Below are 12,956 nucleotides of genomic sequence, written 5' to 3'. Positions count from 1 at the left end.
TAGGAAACTCAATCTCCAAATGGCCTATACTTTGTACTTTACAAAAAATAACTGAAAAAAAATCATCACTATAGTAAAGTTGCTGTGAAAACTGTCTAGATTTTACATGGCAACTATATTATATGCTCCAATAATAGTGGTACCTTCAATTTCCACTAGGACAGATGGGATCTAAGGCAGCAGAAATTCAGAAAAATTGAAAATTATAGGGCACAACATAGGTAAAAGTTAAGACACCTCACCACGTGAAAATAAATGACACTTAACAAGTTAACAAATACAGTAACTACTGCTGAAACAGTAGGTTTAGTAAGTATGGGACACATCAGATTTTGCTAAAGCAGTTTGGGATCAAGTAAACCATTTTTAACTTTTACCTATGTTGTGCCCTATAATTTTATAATTTTCTGAATTTATTCTGCCTTATATCCCATCTGTCCTAGTGGAATGAGTCATTCCAATTTCTACTAGGACAGATTGGAATGGGATCTAAGGCACAACATAGGTCAAAGTTAAACCACGTCACACTCACCACGTTAAAAAAAAAATGACACCAGTTACCAAATACGTTAGTAACTACTGCTGAAACAGTAAGCTAGTTTAGTAAGTAAGTATGGGACACATCTCACATCAGGTTTTGCTGAAGCAGTTTTTGGGATCAATCAAGAAAAACATTTTTAACTTTTACCTGTGTTGTGGCATATCATTTTCTGAATTTCTGTTGCCTTGGATCCCATCTGTCCTAGTGGAAGGAGTCATTCCAATTTCCACTAGGATAGATGGGATTTAAGGCAGCAGAAATTCAGAAAATGAATCATGTGACAAAGTACACAAACACATTTTCTAAAATACTTCTGATTGTGTTGATGTGATTTTTCAATACACCTTTTATATCCCTTTCAAATACATCTCTTCTGATGCATGTGGGATAATATAGTAATAGAATTATTTTTAAAAATCCCAAATATGATTTGTGCAAGCTTTGATTGGGTGCTATTGCCAGCTGCTATGTTACTTTTACATTAGCTGCTAGTGCTGCACACATTTGATTCACTGTTTTTGCATGACAAGTGCCTGCTGTATAATATATAACCGTTATTGTGGCTGATTATCTGCCAGTGAGTTAAGCATGCCAGTCTCCAGAGAACTATGATGTATGTATATATAACAAAAATTATTTTGGTCCAAAATGGGTAGGAAATTTAAATTGACAATAAAGATAACAATCTCATCTAAAGCACAGTACCCACAAATGTATAATCTTTATCATAGAGTTACTGGATTTTTGCAGTTACTCCAGAGCTTCCCTGTCTGAATTATAATCCAAATCCAGTGTAATCTCATTTAAAATTATCCCAGTCCACCGGTTCTGGCACTGCCACCTGCTGATTAATACAATAGCTTTATTTTAAATTACAGTTTAAATTAGAAAACACATTTTTACATTAAAACGTTGGCTTTAAATAAGACAATTTTACTTTTAATAAATTAAAGTATCATGAGGGTGAGTACTAGTGCTGCTGCTGACTGAGAGACCTCAGACCCGTCACCCAACCAGGCTGAGCCTGTCCCTGATGGTCACCTACCTAACCAACTGTAGTGTACCACCAACAAGCTGCTCAGCTCAGCTGTACTGCCCGACGGTATTCGGGTAACGAAGGTGATTACCATGACAGGTCAACTCACCACATGACACGACACGTGAGTCGTCTCACTACGCGCCTCTCTTAGTCTTCCCACCCGACTTGGACACACAGACCTTGATGATGTCACTGACGAAAAATAATGCGGAGCGCTGATTGGCTGGGCTCCGAGGCTGTTTAGAGAAATGAAATATTGCCTCAAAGACAATCCATATTGCGCAAAGGGAGGGTAGCTGAACGGCTCACAGCCTCTCCTTCCTTGCGCAATATGGATGGGTGAGAGAAAAAAATTAAATTTACTACTTGGATTCGGAATTACCATGTTGGCGGCGGAGGGGAGGGATTGGGGGGGTTAGTTGGGATACCAAAATTATATATATATCCGTCAGCTGACAGCATACGCTCTTGGCATTTATCATTGCACCAGCAGTTCTTGTGAACTGCTGGTGCAATGCCGACCCCTGCAGGTTCGAAGCCAATCGGCCGCTAGCAGTGGGTGTCAATCAACCCGATCGTATTTGATCGGGTTGATTTCTGACAATTTCTGTCCACAGTCTCAGAGCAGGCAGACAGGTTATGGAGCAGCAGTTTTTAGACCACTGCTTCATAACTTCTGATTCTGGCAAGCCTGAAGGCTCGCCGGAAACACAAAGCATCAAGCTCCGTATGGAGCGTGATAAACATACCCCAAAATATTAGGTTTAAGCAATTCGCTCATTTGACAGAGGTATAAACCTTCCTATAGTAAATCCTGATTGTATCGGATTAGTTTCCTTATAAAATAAAAAAATACATTATCGCGGCCTGGTTGCATATGTTTTAACCAATACACATCAAAAATCCCACTCTGAATTCTAAATTGTACATCTCCATTTCACCTTTTGTGATATATGGACTCATATCAGAATCCCAAATACATAGATAAAAGTCTTTTGTTCTGCGCCAGTCCTCTATAGAAGTATAATAATATTTACTGGGATGAACTCTCCCCTATTTCTAAACACTTACTTTAAAAAACCTCAACTCCGAGTTGAGCATGAGCGGAGTGAGTGTCATCGGCTTACAGTGTATCTCTTGCTTGGTTAAATTGCATAAAGCGCACACTTGCAAGATCCGGGTCTGTCTCATCAGGAGCTATATGATGAGCCATCAGCTTCTCCAGTGAGGATCGTACGTACCGCCTCAGCATACAGCACTTTGTGATTAATCTCCAGGCTGCTGCTCTAACGAACCAGTTGAAAGGAACTGCAGATGCCTATGAGGAGTTTTTTTCTGAAGGGTGATTACTTACCTCATACCGATTGAGGTTTTTTAAAGTAAGTGTTTAGAAATAGGGGGGAGTTCATCCCTGTAAATATTATTATACTTCTATAGAGGACTGGCGCAGAACAAAATACTTTTATACATTTTCATCTAGTGAAGGCATAGTGGGAGCCTTCACGCAATTATTCAGTTCAGCTGCCTATCTTCAGAGTTCAACTATCTTATGGACTTATTATTATTTGTTTAAATACATTTATTGTTACTCGCAATTATTGCTGCCTGTTTTTTATGATTATCATTTTATTTACAACTTTTTTTATGTTTTCTCATATAACATCAGGATAGCGCAGTATTTGCATCTTTTAGTTTATATATATATATACAAACAAAAGACCGGATACATGACCGGATACATTTTTTTCATAAATACAAAGGGGCATATTTATTATGTTGCGAGCGGACATGATCCGATATAGCGGATCATGTCCGCTGCACATCAATAAATGCTGACAGCATACGCTCTTGGCATTTATCATTGCACCAGCAGTTCTTGTGAACTGCTGGTGCAATGCCGACCCCTGCAGGTTCGAAGCCAATCGGCCGCTAGCAGTGGGTGTCAATCAACCCGATCGTATTTGATCGGGTTGATTTCTGACAATTTCTTTCCACAGTCTCAGAGCAGGCAGACAGGTTATGGAGCAGCGGTTTTTAGACCACTGCTTCATAACTTCTGATTCTGGCAAGCCTGAAGGCTCGCCGGAAACACAAAGTGATAAATATACCCCAAAATATTAAGTTTAAGCAATTCGCTCATTTGACAGAGGTATAAACCTTCCTATAGTAAATCCTGATTGTATCGGATTAGTTTCCTTATAAAATAAAAAAATACATTATCGCGGCCTGGTTGCATATGTTTTAACCAATACACATCAAAAATCCCACTCTGAATTCTAAATTGTACATCTCTATTTCACCTTTTGTGATATATGGACTCATATCAGAATCCCAAATACATAGATTTATGTGTTTAACCCCTTAACGACCAAGGATGCACGCCATACGTCCTCAAAAAAATACAGTTAATGACCGAGGACGTATGGCGTACGTCCTTGGTCTGAAAAGCATCTAGAAGAGATCCTGCTCAGGATTGTGGGTGGGATCGCCGGGGGGGGGCGCACGGACGCACGCATGCGTGCACAAGGGGGCAGGGGCAGGCGCGTGCATGGAGTGGATGTGGGTGGGAACAGCTACACTACAGAAAAAAAATAATAATAAAAGTTGGGTAAAAGAAAAATAAAATAAAAATCGAAGTGATTTGGGAGGTGGAGGGGGGTTGTTCTTTGGGGGGGAAGCTACACTACAGAAAAAAATAAATAATAAAAAGGCATTTTTTTGCAGAAACTGGGTACTGGCAGACAGCCGCCAGTACCCAAGATGGCTCCCAGTAAGGTAGAGGGGTTGGTTAGAAAGCTGTTTGGGGGGGATCAGGGAGGTTGGTGGCTAAGGGGGGAATCCTACACATCAGCATATGTAAATATGCTAAAAAAAAATACATTTTGTCTTTAAAAATACCTTTTATTTTAGTACTGGCAGACTTTCTGCCAGTACTTAAGATGGCGGGGACAATTGTGGGGTGGGGGAGGGAAGAGCACTGTTTGGGAGGGATCGGGGGTCTGATGTGTCAGGTGGGAGGCTGATCTCTACACTAAAGCTAAAATTAACCCTGCAAGCTCCCTACAAGCTACCTAATTAACCCCTTCACTGCTAGACATAATACATGTGTGATGCACAGCGGCATTTCGTGGCCTTCTAATTACCAAAAAGCAACGCCAAAGCCATATATGTCTGCTATTTCTGAACAAAGGGGATCCCAGAGAAGCTTTTACAACCATTTGTGCCATAATTGCACAGGCTGTTTGTAAATTATTTCAGTGGGAAACCTAAAATTGTGAAAAAGTGAACGATTTTTTTTTATTTGAGCGCATTTGGCGGGGAAATGGTGGCATGAAATATACCAAGATGGGCCTAGATCAATTCTTGGGGTTGTCTACTACACTAAACTAAAGCTAAAATTAACCCTAGAAGCTCCCTACATGCTCCCTAATTAACCCCTCCACTGCTGGGCATAATACACGTGTGGTGCGCAGTGGCATTTAGCAGCCTTCTAATTACCAAAAAAAAATGCCAATGCCATATATGTCTGCTATTTATGAACAAAGGGGATCCCAGAGAAGCATTTACAACCATGTGTGCCACAATTGCACAAGTTGTTTGCAAATAATTTCAGTGAGAAACCTAAAGTTTGTGAAAAAATTTGTGAAAAGTGAACATTTTTTTTTATTTGATCTCATTTGGCGGTGAAATGGTGGCATGAAATATACCAAAAGGGGCCTAGATCAATACTTTGGGATGTCTTCTAAAAAAAAATATATACATGTCAATGGATATTCAGGGATTCCTGAAAGATATTAGTGTTCTAATGTAACTAGCGCTAATTTTGAAAAAAAGTGGTTTGGAAATAGCAAAGTGCTACTTGTACTTAAAAGCAAAGAACATGTAAACATAGGGTATTTCTAAACTCAGGACAAAATGTAGAAACTATTTAGCATGGGTGTTTTTGGTGGTTGTAGATGTGTAACAGATTTTGGGGGTCAAAGTTTTTTCCTCATATTTTATAATTTTTTATAGTAAATTATAAGATATGATGAAAATAATGATATCTTGAGAAAGTCCATTTAATGGCGAGAAAAACGGTATATAATATGTGTGGGTACAGTAAATGAGTAAGAGGAAAATTACAGCTAAACACAAAGACTGCAAAAATGTAAAAATAGCCTTGGTCCCAAACGGACAGAAAATGGAAAAGTGCTGTGGTCATTAAAGGGTTAATAAGTGTCCTATAATCAGAACTAATCCTATGTATACTACTATACTAAAAAGGACGGGATGTCTAAATTCACATTTTCACAATCTATTTTTTAATCCAAAAAGTTACCTAGTTCATTGTATGTATTTGTACATGCTTTTATAGTAGCCTTAACACTTTATTTCAGGTCTCCAGTCAAGCTAACTTTTTTTAGTGCTATTATGTGTTGTGCTTGAGTAATTTGAGCAATGTGTACCACAGCCGCACTATACATTGATAGTATAGGACGTGCTAAAAAATGTCAGCTGCTCTAACATTCTCTGGTAATTCTTTTTTAACATAGACTTATAATACCATGTTGTACATTATCATTATTTAAAACTACCCTGTATGAGAATAGCAATAATACAACTAGTATTTTATATGTTCAGTAAAAAAAAATTCCAGTTCTTTTTTAATTACCTAAATCAGAGTTTGATGCAATTAAGGAAGTTGGTAATAGACCAAATTAATATGAAGCTAGGTAGAACGTAAAAGATAAAGTATATATTGATTGCAAAGTGGCTGTAATGAGTAGTTTTACTGACACTTCTGATAGGTTAAGGGTTAAGAGAATCTTGCTTTATATGATTGATGATTCATTTAATCTGCTAATCATAGAAACATACGGCTAGATTTTGAGTTTTGTCGGTAACGACCCGAAAAACTAACGCCGGCTTTTTTCTGGCCGCACCATAAAAACAACTCTGGTATTGAGAGTCCACATAAAGGCTGCGTTAGGCTCCAAAAAAGGAGCGTAGAGCATTTTTAACGCAGCTTCAACTCTCGATACCAGAGTTGCTTACGCAAGCGGCCAGCCTCAAAAACGTGCTTGTGCACGATTCTCCCATAGGAAACAATGGGGCTGTTTGAGCTGAAAAAAAACATAACACCTGCAAAAAAGCTGCGTTCAGCTCCTAACGCAGCCCATTGTTTGCTATGCGGAAACACTTCCTACGTCTGCACCTAACACCCTAACATGTACCCCGAGTCTAAACACCCCTAACCTTACACTTATTAACCCCTAATCTGCCGCCCCCGCTATCGCTGACCCCTGCATATTATTATTAACCCCTAATCTGCCGCTCCGTAAACCGCCGCTACTTACATTATCCCTATGTACCCCTAATCTGCTGCCCTAACATCGCCGACCCCTATATTATATTTATTAACCCCTAATCTGCCCCCCACAACGTCGCCTCCACCTGCCTACACTTATTAACCCCTAATCTGCCGACCGGACCTGAGCGCTACTATAATAAAGTTATTAACCCCTAATCCGCCTCACTAACCCTATAATAAATAGTATTAACCCCTAATCTGCCCTCCCTAACATCGCCGACACCTAACTTCAATTATTAACCCCTAATCTGCCGACTGGAGCTCACCGCTATTCTAATAAATGTATTAACCCCTAAAGCTAAGTCTAACCCTAACACTAACACCCCCCTAAGTTAAATATAATTTACATCTAACGAAATTAATTATCTCTTATTAAATAAATTATTCCTATTTAAAGCTAAATACTTACCTGTAAAATAAATCCTAATATAGCTACAATATAAATTATAATTTTATTATAGCTATTTTAGGATTAATATTTATTTTACAGGCAACTTTGTAATTATTTTAACCAGGTACAATAGCTATTAAATAGTTAAGAACTATTTGATAGCTACCTAGTTAAAATAATTACAAAATTACCTGTAAAATAAATCCTAACCTAAGTTACAATTAAACCTAACACTATACTATCATTAAATTAATTAAATACAATACCTACAATTACCTACAATTAAACCTAACACTACACTATAAATAAATAAATTAAATACAATTCCTACAAATAACTACAATGAAATAAACTAACTAAAGTACAAAAAATAAAAAAGAACTAAGTTACAAAAAATAAAAAAATATTTACAAACATAAGAAAAATATTACAACAATTTTAAACTAATTACACCTACTCTAAGCCCCCTAATAAAATAACAAAGACCCCCAAAATAAAAAATGCCCTACCCTATTCTAAATTACTACAGTTCAAAGCTCTTTTACCTTACCAGCCCTGAACAGGGCCCTTTGCGGGGCATGCCCCAAAGAATTCAGCTCTTTTGCCTGTAAAAAAATAAACATACAATACCCCCCCCAACATTACAACCCACCACCCACATACCCCTAATCTAACCCAAACCCCCCTTAAATAAACCTAACACTAAGCCCCTGAAGATCTTCCTACCTTATCTTCACCATACCAGGTTCACCGATCCGTCCTGAAGAGCTCCTCCGATGTCCTGATCCAAGCCCAAGCGGGGGGCTGAAGAGGTCCATGATCCGGCTGAAGTCTTCATCCAAGCGGGAACTGAAGAGGTCCATGATCCGGATGAAGTCTTCATCCAAGCGGGAGCTGAAGAGGTCCATGATCCGGATGAAGTCTTCTATCAACGGCATCTTCAATCTTCTTTCTTCCGGATCCATCTTGCAGACCTCCGACGCGGAACATCCTCTTCTCCCGACGCCTACTAGCCGAATGACGGTTCCTTTAAAGGAACGTCATCCAAGATGGTGTCCCTCGAATTCCGATTGGCTGATAGGATTCTATCAGCCAATTGGAATTAAGGTAGGAATATTCTGATCAAGTTCAATCCGATTGGCTGATCCAATCAGCCAATCAGATTGAGCTCGCATTCTATTGGCTGATCGGAACAGCCAATAGAATGCGAGCTCAATCTGATTGGCTGATTGGATCAGCCAATCGGATTGAACTTGATTCTGATTGGCTGATTCCATAGGTAGTTTATGGGTGTTAGTGTACTTTAGAGTACAGTAGTTAAGAGCTTTATAAACCGGCGTTAGCCCAGAAAGCTCTTAACTACTGACTTTTTTCCTGCGGCTGGAGTTTTGTCGTTAGATGTCTAACGCTCACTTCAGACACGACTCTAAATACTGGAGTTACAAAGATCCCATTGAAAAGATAGGATACGCAATTGACGTAAGGGGATCTGCGGTATGGAAAAGTCGCGGCTGAAAAGTGAGCGTTAGACCCTATTTTGAGTGACTCCAAATACCGGAGGTAGCCTAAAACCAGCGTTAGGAGCCTCTAACGCTGGTTTTCACGGCTAACGCCAAACTCCAAATCTAGGCCATAGATATTGATGGCAGATGAGAGCCATAGGCCCAGCAAGCCTGCCCGAAATTACCTAACAGTATAAACTTATATACTTTGTAGGAGAGCCTTATGCTTGTCCCATGCATTTTTAAAGTCCCCCACAGTGTTTGTCGCTACTACCTCTTGAGGAAGTTTATTCCATAAATCAATCATATTTATCATTACACGTTTAAGTGAGTGTGTAAAGACCGCCCCTTTTCTCATGTGACCAATCTCGTGAGAGAAGGCACTGTCAATTACCGAGAGTGAGCGATATCTCTGTGAATTCTCCTCGCCACCTCAGAGGTAGCGTATAGTTTAAGAAGCAGTGGTCTAATGACTGCTGTTTCTTACATTGTAGGAAGAAAGCTAGCATATGCAAAACTGCCCCGCAAGGGCTTTCACTGCTTAGCACCTAGAGCCTAGTAGCTGATTTTTAATTACCAAATAGTTGTTCCCATACCCCACTAATTTTTTTCAATAACATTTTTGGTGATTTTATAGCGTGCATGTTAATCCATCCATGTTTTATCATTTTTTTATTTTTCATTTTGAGTTTAAATGTTCCTCTGATTCAACCCATTGTCTTCCTTATCTTTTTCAGTTTCATAACTTATATTCCTTACTAATCTTCTCTGCCTATTACTTCTTCCTCTCCTCTTCACTTATCAGTTTTCAATGTATAGGACTTATAATTTCACTTATTGTAATTTCTTGCTAAATGTTAATACAAAAAAATGAAATGGGAACATATATGTAAGAACATATATGTTAAAAACTAATGTATATTTTATATCATTCATATGAGAAAAACCATATAAAGGCTCAGTGAATGATAAGAAGCCATGGTCTTAATGACTAGTTGAGTCATTTACAAACTTTAAGCCCAGCCAGTTCCTACATTTATCTAACAAATATAATTTATAATCTCCTGGTTAATCTCAGGTGTATAGCAGTCGTTCATTAACTTCCTTAATATAGTTTTCCGACATTGCTGCAGACTAAATTACAGATGGAGCATAATTGTTGATGAGCAGTTCTTTTTTTGGGAGCTTTGTCTGGCAAAATCAATAATGCTGCATCTGGCAAGTTGTTGGTTAAAATGTTTAACCAAAGCATTTTATCATGTCCATTACTTCTATAGTGCATTTTTTACCTTCAATTGATAGTGCAAAGTGGTAGTAGTGTGCTCATTACATACCTACCAACAATGGGATGTGGGAGGCTAATAAGCTTGTGGGTACTGGCCCAATAATATTTTGTGGACGGGGCTCTTGGTGGGTTGTAGACAGGGTCATTTTGGGAGGGTGGGGTCATGCATTGACCATAGGGGTATCTGGGCAGGCCATGGGAGTGGTTCTGGCAGTCACTTGAAACTGGGACATGGAGAGGCTGTGAGCAGGTAAAGGTCCATGGGAGGTATTTCTTTACAAAATTTTTTTTTACAAATCTCAGATAAATTTTGTGCTCATGCTCAATAAATACAGCTAGATTACGAGTTTGGCGTTATGAGTGAAAAAGCAACATTATGGCCCATAACTCTGCTTTTTCCCTAACGCTGCTATTGTAAGTCTTGTAGGTATAGGTGCCGCACACCTTTTAGCCTGTCACACAACGTCAGTACCGCACTTTTAAAAAAGTCCTTTTTCAATGGGACTCCCATAGCGCCGGTATTACAAGCTTGCCTGGGAGGCCAAAAAGTGAGCTGTACACCCTATACTGACAAGATCCGTACCGCCATCTAAAGTCAGTAGTTATGAGTTTTACGTTACAAAGCTGTTTCATAAAACTCAAAATTAAAGTGTTAAAAAGTACACTAACACCCATAAACTACCTATTAACCCCTAAACCAAGGCCCTCCCGCATCGCAAACACTGTAAAACATTTTTTAACCCCTAATCTGCCGCTCCGGACATCGCCGCCACTATTAAAATGTAATAACCCCTATTCCGCTGCCCCCAACATCGTCACCACTATAATAAACCTATTAACCCCTAAACCGCCGCCCTCCCGCATCACAAACACTATTTGAATATTATTAACCCCTAATCTGCCGTCCGCCCACACCGCAGCTATAATAAACCTATTAACCCCTAAACCTAACGACCACCTAACTTTATATTAAAATTACAATTTCCGTATCTTAAATTAAATTAAAACTGTCAAATTAAATAAATTAATTTTAAACTAACAATTAAACTAAGACAATTATTAAACTACAGTTAAACTAACTACCAATTAAATTAAACTAAACTACACATTAAAAAAATCCTAACACTAGATTAGGTGTAATTCTTTTTTTCTTTATAATTTGTTTCTTATTTTTTGTAATTTAGTGGTTTTTTTTGTAATTTTAGGTTTTAGTGTAAGGCAGTTTAGCGTTTATTTCACAGGTAAGTTAGTAAATAGTTAATAACTATTTGCTAACTAGTCTACCTAGTTAAAATAAATACAAACTTACCTGTGAAATAAAAATAAATCCTAAACTAGCTACAATGTAACTATTAGTTTTATTGTAGCTAGCTTAGGTTTTATTTCACAGTTTTAAATAGCTATTATTTAGTTAATAATTGTAACTTTAGTTTAGCTCTATTTTAATTATGTTAAAGTTAAGGGGTTAGGTTTAGGGGTTAATATAGTTTAATTTAGCTTGTTGCGATGTGGGGGGGGGGCTGGCAGTTTAGGAGTTAATATGTTTATTTAGTTAATAATTGTAAATTTAATTTAGCTATATTTTTATTATGTTAAAGTTAGTGGGTGTTAGGGTTAGGCTTAGGGTTACGTTAGGGTTAGGGTTATGTTAGGGTTAGGTTTAGGGGTTTATTTAGTGGTAGTGATGTGGGAGGTCAGAGGTTTAGGGGTTAATAACTTTAATATAGTGGCGGCAACATCGGGAGCGCAGATTAGGTGTTAATAGTTTTATGTAGGTGGCAGCGATGTAGGGGGCGGCAGATTAGGGGTTAATAACATTATGTAAGTGGCAGCGATGTTAGGGGCGGCAGATTAGGGGTTAATAACTGTATGTAGGTGGCGGCGATGTTGGGAACAGCAGATTAGGGGTGTTTAGACTCAGGGTTTATGTTAGGGTGTTAGGTTTAAACATTATTTTTTTTCCCCCATAGACATCAATGGGACTGCATTACGAAGCTTTTGTTTCCGCTATCACAGGTGTTAGGCCTTTTTTTTGCCAGCTCTCCCCATTGATGTGTATGGGGAAATCGTGTATGAGCACGTCAGCTTTTTTTGGTGCGGTATGGAGCTCAACGCAACCATTTCGCCCACACAAGCATGCTTTGTTAAAACATGTAATACCAGCGCTATAGGGAGATGAAATAACGCCGATTTGTGGCGGTCGTTAAAATCCATATAGCGCTCAAAACTCGTAATCTAGCTGATTGTTATTTAATGCCTTTGAAAATCTGGTATTGACTTTAAGTGCTTGCTATTGTTCATTCAAATACCCATTAAAATGCTATAGAAATAAATGAAAAACTCCACTACTTGAACAGAATTTTTGCACATTATCGGCTTTGCATATTTGTGTTATCTGACATGAATACATCTAGGTGTATTCCTTACAGAAATCTATTACCTGTGGGATAGTATGAATGTGTGCTATCCAAGTACTAAAGTGTAAACCCTACTCCCTCTCGCACAATAAATATTAACAGCAAGCAATATCGGAGTGCTATATACTGCTTTCTAACAGTGTTAACACTCCATACTACTTGCAATTTTTCACTACACCTGTAATCTAGGCCTGTAAGTTTTATTAACTCAATTACTATATATTTTTTTCTTTTTTTTTTTTGTAAATTTACTGAGTCACTTTACCAGCATTCTATTTTCTATTTTTAATTCATAACCTCTTATCCTAATTTAGAGTTTATTTTAAAGACTTTTAAATCATATTGTGAGATTTCTAATATATTACCTATTTTCTTTTCTTTATTGTACATACCAACCATACATGTATATTTAAGGACATAAAATGGGG

Source organism: Bombina bombina, chromosome 3 (assembly GCF_027579735.1).
Source record: "Bombina bombina isolate aBomBom1 chromosome 3, aBomBom1.pri, whole genome shotgun sequence".
Lineage (NCBI taxonomy): Eukaryota > Metazoa > Chordata > Amphibia > Anura > Bombinatoridae > Bombina > Bombina bombina.
Note: the sequence above shows the minus strand (reverse complement) of the source record.